We start from the raw sequence: 12,187 nt of genomic DNA, 5'->3' as shown, positions 1-12,187 counted from the left end.
TATACATAAGAATGGCATATATATACAATCTCTGTCACTGTAAAGCACCTATTGTGATTAACCAGGAATGGTATATATATGACATTCTTAACTCAAGCCCCCCCCCCACACACACACAAAGAGGCCCCAAATACCAAATGTGTATGTATAGTTTGATGATCCCTGAGTTGACTCTAGAAAAGAGCTTAGAATAGTGCCTGGCACACAGCAACTGCCAAGTAAGTGTTCCAAAAAGAGGAAAAAATTACCCAGAATTCCTCTCTGGGCACAACCATTACTAACCTCCTGTCCTTCACAATTACATAAAGACTTCATACAATCACAGTTAAAATGTTTAAGAATACTTGATGATATTCCTGTCTTTTAAATTGTCGAATAAGAATTACAATGTTCAATTATAATAATCAAGCCCTAGCCGATTTTGCTTAGTGGATAGAGCATTGGACTGTGGACTGAAGGGATTAGCTGGGGACATGCCTAGGTTGCTGGCTCGATCTCCAGTAGGGGACGTGCAGGTGGCAGCTTATCAATGATTCTCATCATTGATGTTTCTCTCTCTCTCTCTCTCTCTCTCTCTCTCTCCCCCCCCCCTTTCCCTTCCTCTCTGAAATTAATAAAGAAATTTAAAAAAATTATAATACTCAATTGCTACCTAACTTCCAGCAGATAAATATATCAAAACTTAATTAAGCATGATTAACATTTAGTTTGCTTCTGATTTTTTGGTAAAATATGTCAAATAAGTAAATTTTAAGACACAAACATTTCCTCACTTGGATTCCAGAATACTACCCTTTCCTGGTTTTCCTCTGACCTATGAGGATTCCTTCTGTGTCCTTTGCTGGCTTCTCATCTTCCCTGTCACCACTCTGACCCCTAAATAGGGAAACCAGTCTTCCTGTAAGTACTGACCTCAGTACATGGCCTTCCCGTTGTCTACACTTTCTCCCCAGTCTACACTCTCATGGCTTCAGATGCCGTCTATAAACTAACCCCCTATCCTCTGGGCCGCATTCTCACATATCCAACCGCCCACTGGGTGCTGTGAACACATCCAAGAACAAACTCCTCACCTCCCTCCAAAAGCTGCTCCTCCTACAGCCTGTCTCACCTCTTAGCGTTTTCAACAAAGAGGAAACACAAATGCCCAATCTTACCTAACAATAGAGAAACTTATACACCCACCAATCAGGAGTGAATATGCAAATTAACCCACACAAGATGGCGGTTAATTTGCATACACGGGTGCCATGGCGACTATGCATATGTTCTGCCCCACCCCATCCCCATCTCTCAGTTCTCTGAGCAGCATGGGAAGGCAGGGCCGGAGCGGAAAGAGGCCGCTCCGGGGCTGGGCAGGAGTGGAAAGGCAATGCTGGCAGCCAGGGAAAAGAAGGCCCATTCTAGCACGAATCTTCGTGCATCCGGCTTCTAGTAAATGTAGGAAAATATATACAATCCTACCTAATCAGCAAAATAAAATTAAAACAATAAATACCATTTCATACTTAAGAGATTTGCAAAAATTTTAAAGTCTGATATCCCCATGTGTTTACAAGAAAGTAAAAAAGTGTTTCTCGAGGGAAATTCCTCCCCAAAAAAACCACACAGCAAGAAGAAAGCCTGTAGTCCAAACAGAATAAATATAACCCAAAGCATTTAAGGACATTTTTTAAAAAGCACCTCACCTTGAATCAGCAATTTTAAAGATAAGAACACAAAATAAACCAAAAAAAAAAAAACCACAACAATGAAATGACGGGGAAGGGGGGAGGAGGGTAAATGAATTAGAGGAAAAAAATGGGAGAAAAATACTAAATTATATAAAAAAACGAAGAATAAATAATAAGTTGCCAAAGAAAGATTAAATTCAAATGAAATTTTTTAAATATATTTTATTGATTTTTACAGAGAGGAAGAGAGAGCGATCGATGGAAGAGAATCATCTATCAGCTGCCTCCTGCACAGCCCCTACTGGGGATGTGCCCGCAACCACGGTACATGCCCTTGACCGGAATCGAACCCGGGACCTTTCAGTCCGCAGGCTGATGTTCTATCCACTGAGCCAAACCAGTTTTGGCTCAAATGAAAATTTAATAAGAGACACTGAAGAAAGTCAGGAAAACAACCAAGAAAGTGAAAATAATTTTGCAGGGGAAGGCAGAGAGTAAGTAGTGGAAACAGAAGACAGGTAAAGAAAGAATAATATGTATATTATTATAGTCCCTAAGAAAATCCAACAATAAAACAGAACTAATATTTAAAACTATAATTCAAGAAAACTTCCCAGAAATAAATTTTTAAAAAGACCCGAATTGCCCTGGCTGGGTGGCTCTGCTGGTTGGAGCTTCCTCCCACACACCACACACCAAAAGGTTGTGGGTTCAAATACCAGTCAGGACACATACCTAGGTTTCAGGTTCTATCCTGCTTAGAGCGCTTTTAGGAGGCAACTGATCAATGTTTCCCTCACATTACTGTCTCTCCTCCCTCTCTCTCCCTCTCCCTCCCTCCCTCTCTCTCTCTCTCTCTCTCTCTCTCTCTCTCTCTCTCTCTCTCTCTCTCTGAAAAATTAATAAAACATATCCTCAGAAAATGATTTTTTAAAAGACCCAGGCTCACCAGACTTGGGAAAATTACCCTAAAACAATAAACTCTGAAACATAGCCTAGTAAAAAGCATTTGATTTCAAATATAGTTAAAATACCCCAGACCTCTAAGTAAAAAGAATAAATAGCTTACAAATTAAAAACAATTACACTAGCATCAGATATTTCAAAACCAATATACAGCCCAGCCGGCATGGCTCAGTGGTTGAGCGTGGACCTATGAACCAGGAGGTCACGGTTCAATTCCCAGTCAGGACACATGCCCGGGTTATGGACTCGATTCCCAGTGTGGGACATCCCAGGAGGCAGCTGAGCCATGATTCTCTCTCATCACTGACGTTTCTCTCTCTCCCTCTCCCTCTCTCTCTGAAATCAATAAATATATAATCTAAAAAACAATATACAAAGCAAGACAACAAAGGACCAACATTAAAAAAATCAAATCAAATCAAATCAGTGAAAGTAGGTGTGAACCAAGGATTTTATATCAGCCAAGTTGTCCCTCAAATATCAAGGCTACAGAAAAAAAAGCTTTCAACTTATATGAACATAGGCGATTTCTACAGTTACTAACCCTTCCTGACTGAACATCAGCAAAGCTGACAGGGAACATTTAACATATGTAAGGGTACATATAAGACATTAAAAGACAGTTAGAGGCTCTTCCTTTCCGTCTGGATCAGGTAAACCAAGAAGGTCGCTTACGAGTACACCCAGGAGCGATGGCGGAAGAAGCGGTCCGATGGAATGCGCTTCCTTCTCAGGGGGCGCTGCTGGCGGTACCGCCAGTTCTCTGCGCTGCACAGCCCCCTCCCCCCACAGTCCCCCACCCGGCCCAGCAGCGTGCGCAGGCTGGGCTACAAGACAGGCAAGGTTATGTCATACATGGGATTCGTGTGCACGTGGCCACAACAGCCTGCTCCTAAGGGTGCGACCTGCGGCCAGCCTGTCCCTCACGTGTGAACCAGCGAAGTTTGCTGGAAGCCCACAAGCACAGGGAGACTCCGGGCTGACATCTGCGGCCTGGCCTGCCGCAGGAGCTGGGCCTTGGGAAGGGCTGCAAGTTCCACCATGGATTATTGGTGGTTCTCGCCCTGCGGCTTGGAGAAGGCGCAACACCCCCGCTCCGCCGTTACCGCTGATATAAGTAATGTTTGTAAAGTTCTTACCTAATAAACAATTTAGGACAGTCGAAAGAAAGAAAATAAAGAAAAAGAAAAAGAAAAAGAAAAAGAAGAGAAGAGAAGAGAAGAGAAGAGAAGAGAAGAGAAGAGAAGAGAAGAGAAGAGAAGAGAAGAGAAGAGAAGAGAAGAGAAGAGAAGAGAAGAGAAGAGAGAAAAGAGAAAAAAGAGAAAAGAAATAAAGGAAAGGAAGAAAGTTAGAGATGAAGGTGGGGAACTAATGTAAAATTTTTGCATATTGTGACAGAGTAGAAAAGTTGCAACTACAATAAAAAAATGGGAGAAGAGATAGGAAAAGAGAGTAATAGTGAAAGCTCAGGGTTGTGTAGGCAATAGCTGGGTTTAAAGCATACTGAGGGGGAAAACCTGATAAATAAGATATTAAGAGGATAAAAAGAATCAACATACAGTGTTGGGACAACTGGATATCCTCAATCAAAAGAATAAAGTTCAACCCTACCTCATACCTTATAAAAAATTAACTCAAAATGGATCAAAGACCTATATGTAAGAACTAAATCTATAAAACATAAAGGAAAACATAAAGATAAATCATCTTTGTGCCCTTGGATCAGGTAGTGGCTTCTTAGACATAAAAACAATAATAAAAACAAAATGGGCATCATCATAATTAAAAATGTTTACACTGTGAAAGATGCTACCAAAGAAAGTAAAAAGACAACCTATAATTCTATAGGTTGCAAATTATATCTGGTAAGGGATTGTATATAGAACATATAAAAACCTCTTACAATCCATAATAATAAAATCATAATATGCTAATTAGACCGGACATCCCTCCAGATGAAGCCAGGGCTGTGAGGGGAAGCCGGTCCCGGGTGCCTGCTGGTGGCCAGAGGGAAGCTTAGGTCCTGGTGCCAGAGGGAAGCCAGTACAGGCTGGGGGGGGGGGGGGGGGAGTAATTGCATGGGGTGGAGGGGAGCTATAGGGGGGAAAAAGAGGAAAACTGTAATAATCTGAACAATAAAGATTTATTTTAAAAAAACGACAAGTGCTGGCGAGGATGCGGAGAAAAAGGAACCCTCAGGCACTGCTGGTGGGCATGCAGACTGGTGCAGCCACTGTGGAAAACAATATGGAGTTTCCTCAAAAAACTGAAAATGGGACTCCCATTTGACCCAGTGATCCCACTCCTAGGAATATATCCCAAGAAACCAGAAACACCAATCAGAAAGGATATATGCACCCCTATGTTCATAGCAGCACGATTCACCATAGCCAAGATTTGGAAACAGCCTAGGTGCCCATCAGCACATGAGTGGAATAAAAAACTATGGTACACCTACACAATGGAATACTACGCAGCTGTAAAAAAAGAAGGAACTCTTACCATTTGCAACAGCATGGATGGACCTGGAGAGTATTATGCTGAGTGGAATAAGCCAGTCAGAGGAAGATAAGTATCACACGATCTAAATTATAAGGGGAATCTAATGAACAAAATAAACTGATAAATAAAACAGAACCAGAGACATAGAAGAATGGAACAGACTGATGGATTTCAGGGGAAAGGGGGGATGGGAGGTGGGAGAGGAGAGATTAACCAGGGAACTTCTATTCATATATGCATCACCCATGGACACAGACCATAGAGTGGTGAAGGCCTGGGGGGGTATGGAGTGGAGGGGGTCAATAGGGAAAAACAAACAAAGAGGACACCCACAATACTTTCAACAATAAAGATAAATTTTTAAAAACTGCTGTCTAAATTTGGAAAGCAGTTTTTATACATTCCGTAGCCTGTAGAGCTCAAAGACTATGTGTTATCTATCTTGTTCCCAAGGATTGTGTTTTATTTAGCTCTATATCTGTCCTCCTCAACTTTATATATTATGCCTTCAAATATTCTCTCCTTCAACACCGTGTAGATTCTTTCATTCGCCTGATTTTATAATTGTGATATAGTTTTTAATATAATCTGGGGCAGCAGTAATAAAACATCAAATTTAAGGAGAGTGTGGAGACAAAAGATTTCACAAAATGGCTTTTTTTAAAAAATATATATTTTATTGATTTTTTTAGAGAGAGGAAGAGAGAGGGATAGAGAGTTAGAAACATCGATGAGAGAGAAACATCCATCAGCTGCCTCCTGCACACCTCCTACTGGGGATGTGCCTGCAACCAAGGTACATGTCCTTGACCGTAATCGAACCTGGGACCTCTCAGTCCTCAGGCCAACGCTCTAGCCACTGAGCCAAACCAGTTAGAGCACAAATAGCTTTTAAATTCAGATATTTGCTTTAAAAAAATCAAGAAGCTTTTGTGCCCTTAAATTTTTACAAGATGACAATAATTAGAAGCAAGACAAAGTATGCTTAAATACACTTTTCCATAAATGTCTCATTTGACCATTAAAACCAACCTGCAGAAAAGGCAAGGCAAATGCTCTATAACTTCTAATTCTGAGTTGAGGAAATAATCCCTTAGAAAAGATAAATGATTTGTTCAAGGCAATCGGGTAACCACGGAATATAAGGAGGTCCTGATGCCAAATCTCCTCTCACTCTGTGCAGCCTTTGCCTCACCTAGGTAACCTTTCTTTACTAAATTATAAATTAGTAAAGGTGGAATAAAAGATGTGAAATTCAAATGCTATCAACAAATAAGAAAGCAAGGGATATGCCCTGGCCAGTGTGTTCATTGGTTAGAGTCGGGTTGCTTGTTCAATTCCTGCTCAAGGGTTCCATCCCTGTCTGGGTGGAGGCATGTACTAGAGGCAAGAGATCGATATGACAGAAACACATGGATTTCTCTCTCTCTCTCTCTCTCTCTCTCTCTCTCTCTCTCTCTCTCTCTCTCTCTCTCTCTCTCCCTCCCTCCCTCCCTCCCTCCCTCCCTCCCTCCTTTCTTCTCTCCCTTCTTCTCTCCTACTTGTCCAAGCCCTTTAAATGTTGCCTTTTGCCAGGAAGGGGGTGGAAAAAGTGAAAGATTACTGGTGAGCCAAAACGGGTTTGGCTCAGTGGATAGAGCGTCGGCCTGCGGACTGAAAGGTCCCAGGTTCGATTCCCGTCAAGGGCATGTACCTGAGTTGCGGGCACATCCCCAATAGGGGCTGTGCAGCTGGTTGATGTTTCTCTCTCATCGACGTTTCTAGCTCTCTATATCTCTCCCTTCCTCTCTGTAAAATATCAATAAAATATATATATATATTTTTTTTAAAGATTACTGGTCAAAGTGCAAACCAGTACAAACTTTTCAGAGGGAAACTGAGCAATTCACATTTTTAAAAAACCACAGTTCTATCATCTAGGAACTTACACTAAGAAAGTAAACTTGGTTACGCAGATTTTGCATTTATCCAACTGTGTATTTAAGAAGTGAAAAACTGGGAATAACCCACTAAATAAATTACTACCACCATATAAAGGCAAGCTAGGTAGTCAGGGAAAAAAAGGTTACCAAAGAGATCTCCGCATAGAAAAAGGCTGGAGATGCATACCCAGCAGACCATTTCCACGTGGCTATTTTACAGTGTCTCTAATAAGGCGTCCTAACTGCTTCCCGGGCTGGGGGTGGGGACAGGCGGGCGTTCAAAAGAACGTTTTAGTAGCCATTTTAAAACCAACGGCCCACCAGAACGCATTATGACGCCATCACCATTAAAATAGCATCGTATTGTACCATATCGCACACCGGAACTTCTGTTAGTGACCCATGTTGTGTGGCTTTTCAAAACGCCTTTGAAAAATAAAGCACTCAGGAATCCACACCGACACCTTCTCCTTTCCAATCGCAGTCTTTCGTTCGGAACAGCCCGCATTCAGAAAAAACGCTACAAAGTTTGGCAGACATCCCGCTCCCACAGGTAGTTGTTCCAGAAAGAAACGCACCCCCTAAGGGGCAGCTCGGGAAGCATGTCTGCGGTTGAATCGGTTGAATATTCGGGAGGATGTGTTTCTCCCCCTTTTCTCGCCCTCCTCCGCCCCTCCGCCCCTCCGCCGCCAGGGACAATCCTGACCACCGGGCCCGCTTTCCCCTTACACCCTAGCGCCCGGGCGGGCAAACCGCGGCTCGCGAGCCACCCGCGGCTCTTTGGCCCCTTGAGTGTGGCTCTTCCACAAAATACCGCGGCCCCGGCGAGTCTGTTTGGAAGAAGAGGCGTTAGAAGAAGTTGAAGTGTAATACCTGTGGCTCTGTGGACTGAGTTTGCCGACCACCGCCCTAGAGAAGCCCAGACGAGCCCATTGTCGGACACGTTGCTGAAAAGCCAAGTTTTCAAAGTCAACGCAGGGGTTGGACAAAGGGGGGCCCCTTTCCTCAGGTCCCTAAGGCAACGAGTTCGGGGCGCGTTCGAGAAAAGGGCACCGTCCCCGACGCCCCGACACCGCCCCCCACAGCCCCGCGGCGACACTCCGGACAGCCCGGCCGAGCCCGCGGGGGCCGAGGCGGCAGGGGCCCGGGTCTCTGAGCCTAGGGCGGCCCCGGCCCAACGGCCTAAGGTGGGGTCAGGGGAGCGGTGCCCCGAGTTCGAGTTCGAGCCGCCGCCCCGCCAACCCCGCCGCCGCCGCCGCCCCTCCCACCGACGGACACGCCCTCCGCGCCGCCCGGAGCCTCCACGCCCTCCGCTCCGCGGAGCCACTCAACTCACCGTCCGTCCCGCCGCGAGGTCCCCGCCGCCGCCACCGCCCCCTCGGGCCTCGCCCCTAACGCGGGATCCACGTCCAACCGCGGCGGCGCCACTGGCGGAGCCGCGAACCCGGAACCACTTCCTTCCGGAACCGCCGCGTTCCACCCTGGCCCCGCCCACTGTCCGCGGCGTGGCGCCGGGGCTCTCGCGACCCCTGCTCTCAACTCTCTCGCGGCCGCGATCTCCCACCCGAGCGCCTGCGGCCAGCGCGCCAGCGCCCCCTGCCGGCCGCTCCCACCACTGCCGCTCCTGTGTCTTCTGCAGCCCCGCCAGCCAGAAAGGACCGAAATGGGCTTTCCAGGTCCAGGAATCGTTGGGATTGAAGTTTAGAGACTGGAGTCACCCCGCAGCGGGGGACAGGAGCTTGGGCGCATGGGCCTTCCAGCCTCGTGCAGATGGGCGCGCGGGAGGCCCTCCAGCCCCCGGCTTGGCCTTTCCAGAGCCGTCCCACCTGAGCATGCATCTCTGTGGCCTCTCTCCCTACCTACTCCATCTCCAACCATTCCTAATGGCCTCCAATTAAACTTCTACCCGAAAAAAATAAAACCTCCTCTCTGGACCTCCCAAATAGGTCAATGGCACCAAATTTGCTTTTACAATTACTGATAAGGTTTCCCAAAGCATTATTTCTGCCTCTGTTTTTATTTAAGTTCTATATTATTGAGATTTTCGTTTCCTTGCCTCGGTTCCTCCTTCAATGCATCCTATTGTCTTTCCATCTCATCCTTTCACTTCCTGACGAATTTCTCTTCTGGTTTTCCAGAAGACCTACCTTCATCCAAAAGGATGCTAACGTGGTCATAAAATTTTCTATCTCTTCCATGATTCGTTTTGTGCACTTCATTATATATATATAATGAACATCTTTGAACATGTTAATATATATATAAACATGTTCAAAGATGTTAATATATATATATATATATTAACATCTTTGAACATGGTGGTCTTTGATCTTTGTTCAGACTTATTATTGGTTAACAGGCAGCTAAGGATAAGGCCCTTGGCTATCTACTTGTGTGGACAGAAAGATTAAATAGTTAGCACAAAGTCATATGAGAGAGGAACAAATTTTCCTTTACCCTTCTAAGTGCATTCCACTAATCTAACAATCACATCAAATTGATATGAGACAGAGTAACAAGAGAAAATAACCAAATTTAATTATATATCAATACATATGTATGGGAACCCCATATACATGAGAGTCCGAGATAGAAAGGGAAAAATGAGAAGTATGTGGCATTCTGAGATAAGGATGAGGTAAGATACCTTCTGGCTTCAGGGCGGAGGAGGGTCATTCACAAGATAAGTGCAAATGTTTACTAATAAGATGTTTCCCCTCTCTATGGACAGGTCCCCCCCCCCCCAAAAAAAAACAACTATTTCTAGTAATAACTCTTATTAAGGGCAAGGCCCCAAATCTAAATTCTTTAAGCAAGAGGTAAAGGTTTCCCCTAAGCCCGGAGGGTTTCTGTTGCCTTCAACTCAAAATAATTCACATGCCAAAGTGGTACATCTTGAGGAGGCGTGTTCTGAAACTCTTTGACCCTTAGCTCTTGGTGAGTATATGAATAGCACTCGCTGGTGCGTTCTCTCTCTCTCTCTCTCTCTCTCTCTCTCTCTCTCTCTCTCTCACACACACACACACACACATACACACACACACACATGCACGCACGCACACACACACCTAAGAAAAATGGAAAAATGGACTATTATCTGCCCTTCCATGTATTTTATTTTTCTTTGATTTTTCATAAAAAGCTGAATCTGCTACAGAATGCCAAATATGCTTAATATAAGGATTCTGTATTTGTAAGAGGATGTTATGCTATAATAGCAATCCCCAAATCTCAACAGCTTAAAACAGCAAAGTTTACTTCTCACCAGTCCATCATGGGGCGGCTTCGGTTCTTCTGTCTGGGACCAAGGCTGAAGGGAGACACCTCTTCCTTAACTAGTGACGTGACTAGTGTCATATCAGAAGAAAGGGAGCAAGAGTGGGATCTTGCACTCAGTGGTAAAACATGTGTTAAAATCTAATCAGGAACTCCAGGGGCGGGGCCCAGCATCACAACAATAAGCCCTCCCGGGCATTAGGAAGCTCCCTCAGGTTTAACAACCACTTCCCTGCGCTTTGTATTCCCAGTGGCTTGTATTTCCTGCAAACCAGAGGAGAGATGTAGAGGCTTGATGAAATTCAGAATAGTTTTAAAACTACTAATTCTGAAACCAAACCAAAAAAAAAATTTTTTTTAAAGTCAAAAGAAATTTTTTTTTTAAAGAGGGAGCCCAGCCGGTGCTGCTCAGTGGGCTGAGTGCAGTCCCAAGCACCAAAAGGCTTCCAGGCCAGGGGTTTCTGGCATCGCTGGTAGGGGGCATGCGGGAGGCAGCTGATAGATGTTTCTCTCTCTTCAATGTTTCTATCTCTCTCCCTCTCCCTTCTCTCTGAAATAAAATAACTTTAAAAAGAAGAATAAGGAGGAGAAGGAGAAGGAGAAGGAGAAGGAGAAGGAGAAGGAGAAGGAGAAGGAGAAGGAGAAGGAGAAGGAGAAGGAGAAGGAGAAGGAGAAGAAAAAAAAAGGAGGAGGAGGAGGAGGAGGAGGAGGAGGAGGAGGAGGAGGAGGAAGAAGAAGAATCAGGCCTGGCTGGCATGGCTCAGTGGTTGAGTGTTGACTTATGAACCAGAAAGTCACGGTTCAATTCTCGGTCAAGGGCAGATACCTGGGTTGCAGGTTCAATCCCCAGTGTGGGGCATGCAAGAGGCAGCCAGTCAATGATTGTCTCTCATCACTGATGTTTCCATCTCTCTCTTCCTAGCCCTTCCTCTCTGAAATCAATAAAAATATATTTTGTAAAAAGAGGGAAGCAGGCTCTGATACAGACTCAGACTGAGTGCCCACTGTTATTGTCATTTTGGGAGGGACATTGCTTCTGGGGAAACTCATTCTGACATGTGTCACCAGCTGTCCTGTCTAGCTTTCTTTTTAAAAATGCTGATCGATGGGAGAATAAGATAATCAGGGAGGAGTAGGACAAACAGCTTTCTCATCCCTTGACAAGTTGGTTGGCCCAGATTTTTCTCATAGTTTTTGTATGAATGGTTTGCATTGTGTTAGTCATGTCTTCAGCCTCTGCATTAGTCCTTGTAACCCAGAGAGGACAGAACCAGGTGAGTTTTCTCTTTCCTTAACTATCTGACTTGGTTGTGTTCCTTAATACGCATAACAAAATGTGATGTACACCTAGCGTAGCCAAAACATGTATATGCACACTTTGAATAATTATAGAGGCAGTGTTTATTAAAATACATTTCATTTTCAAAATTGAGCTATCAGCTGTTAGTGTATATACATTGTTTTTGAGACTTATACTTTCTCCTTTTTTTTTCTCCCATGAAATAGGCATTTTTTGTGGATGCTGTCCTTGCTTTACCTTTACTATTTTAAGGGCTTTGTCAACAGTGGCGTACAGACAGAACTGATTTATACTGTTTGAAGGAAAATGTTTTTAGATGGGATTATGCTGCAGCCTCCTTTTGCGTATTCTAGTCCCTGCTTTTATGTCTGTTTTCCTGAGACAGAGGACAAATTCCTAAACAAGATTTGGTAGTTGCTACCAGCCCACTGGTCCCATAAATTATTTCCAAGGAACTCTTTTGTAATGTAATATGCAGAATGGCTTGGCGCGGGTTCTGCAAGTCATATGATATTTGTGAGGTTAAAACAATGTGTCACAAAAGTCAG

This window comes from Pipistrellus hanaki (genome assembly GCF_964339955.1).
Source record: "Pipistrellus hanaki genome assembly, chromosome: X".
In the NCBI taxonomy this organism is placed as follows: domain Eukaryota; kingdom Metazoa; phylum Chordata; class Mammalia; order Chiroptera; family Vespertilionidae; genus Pipistrellus; species Pipistrellus hanaki.
The sequence above is the reverse complement of the archived record's forward strand: the minus strand, read 5'-3'. Positions refer to the sequence as shown.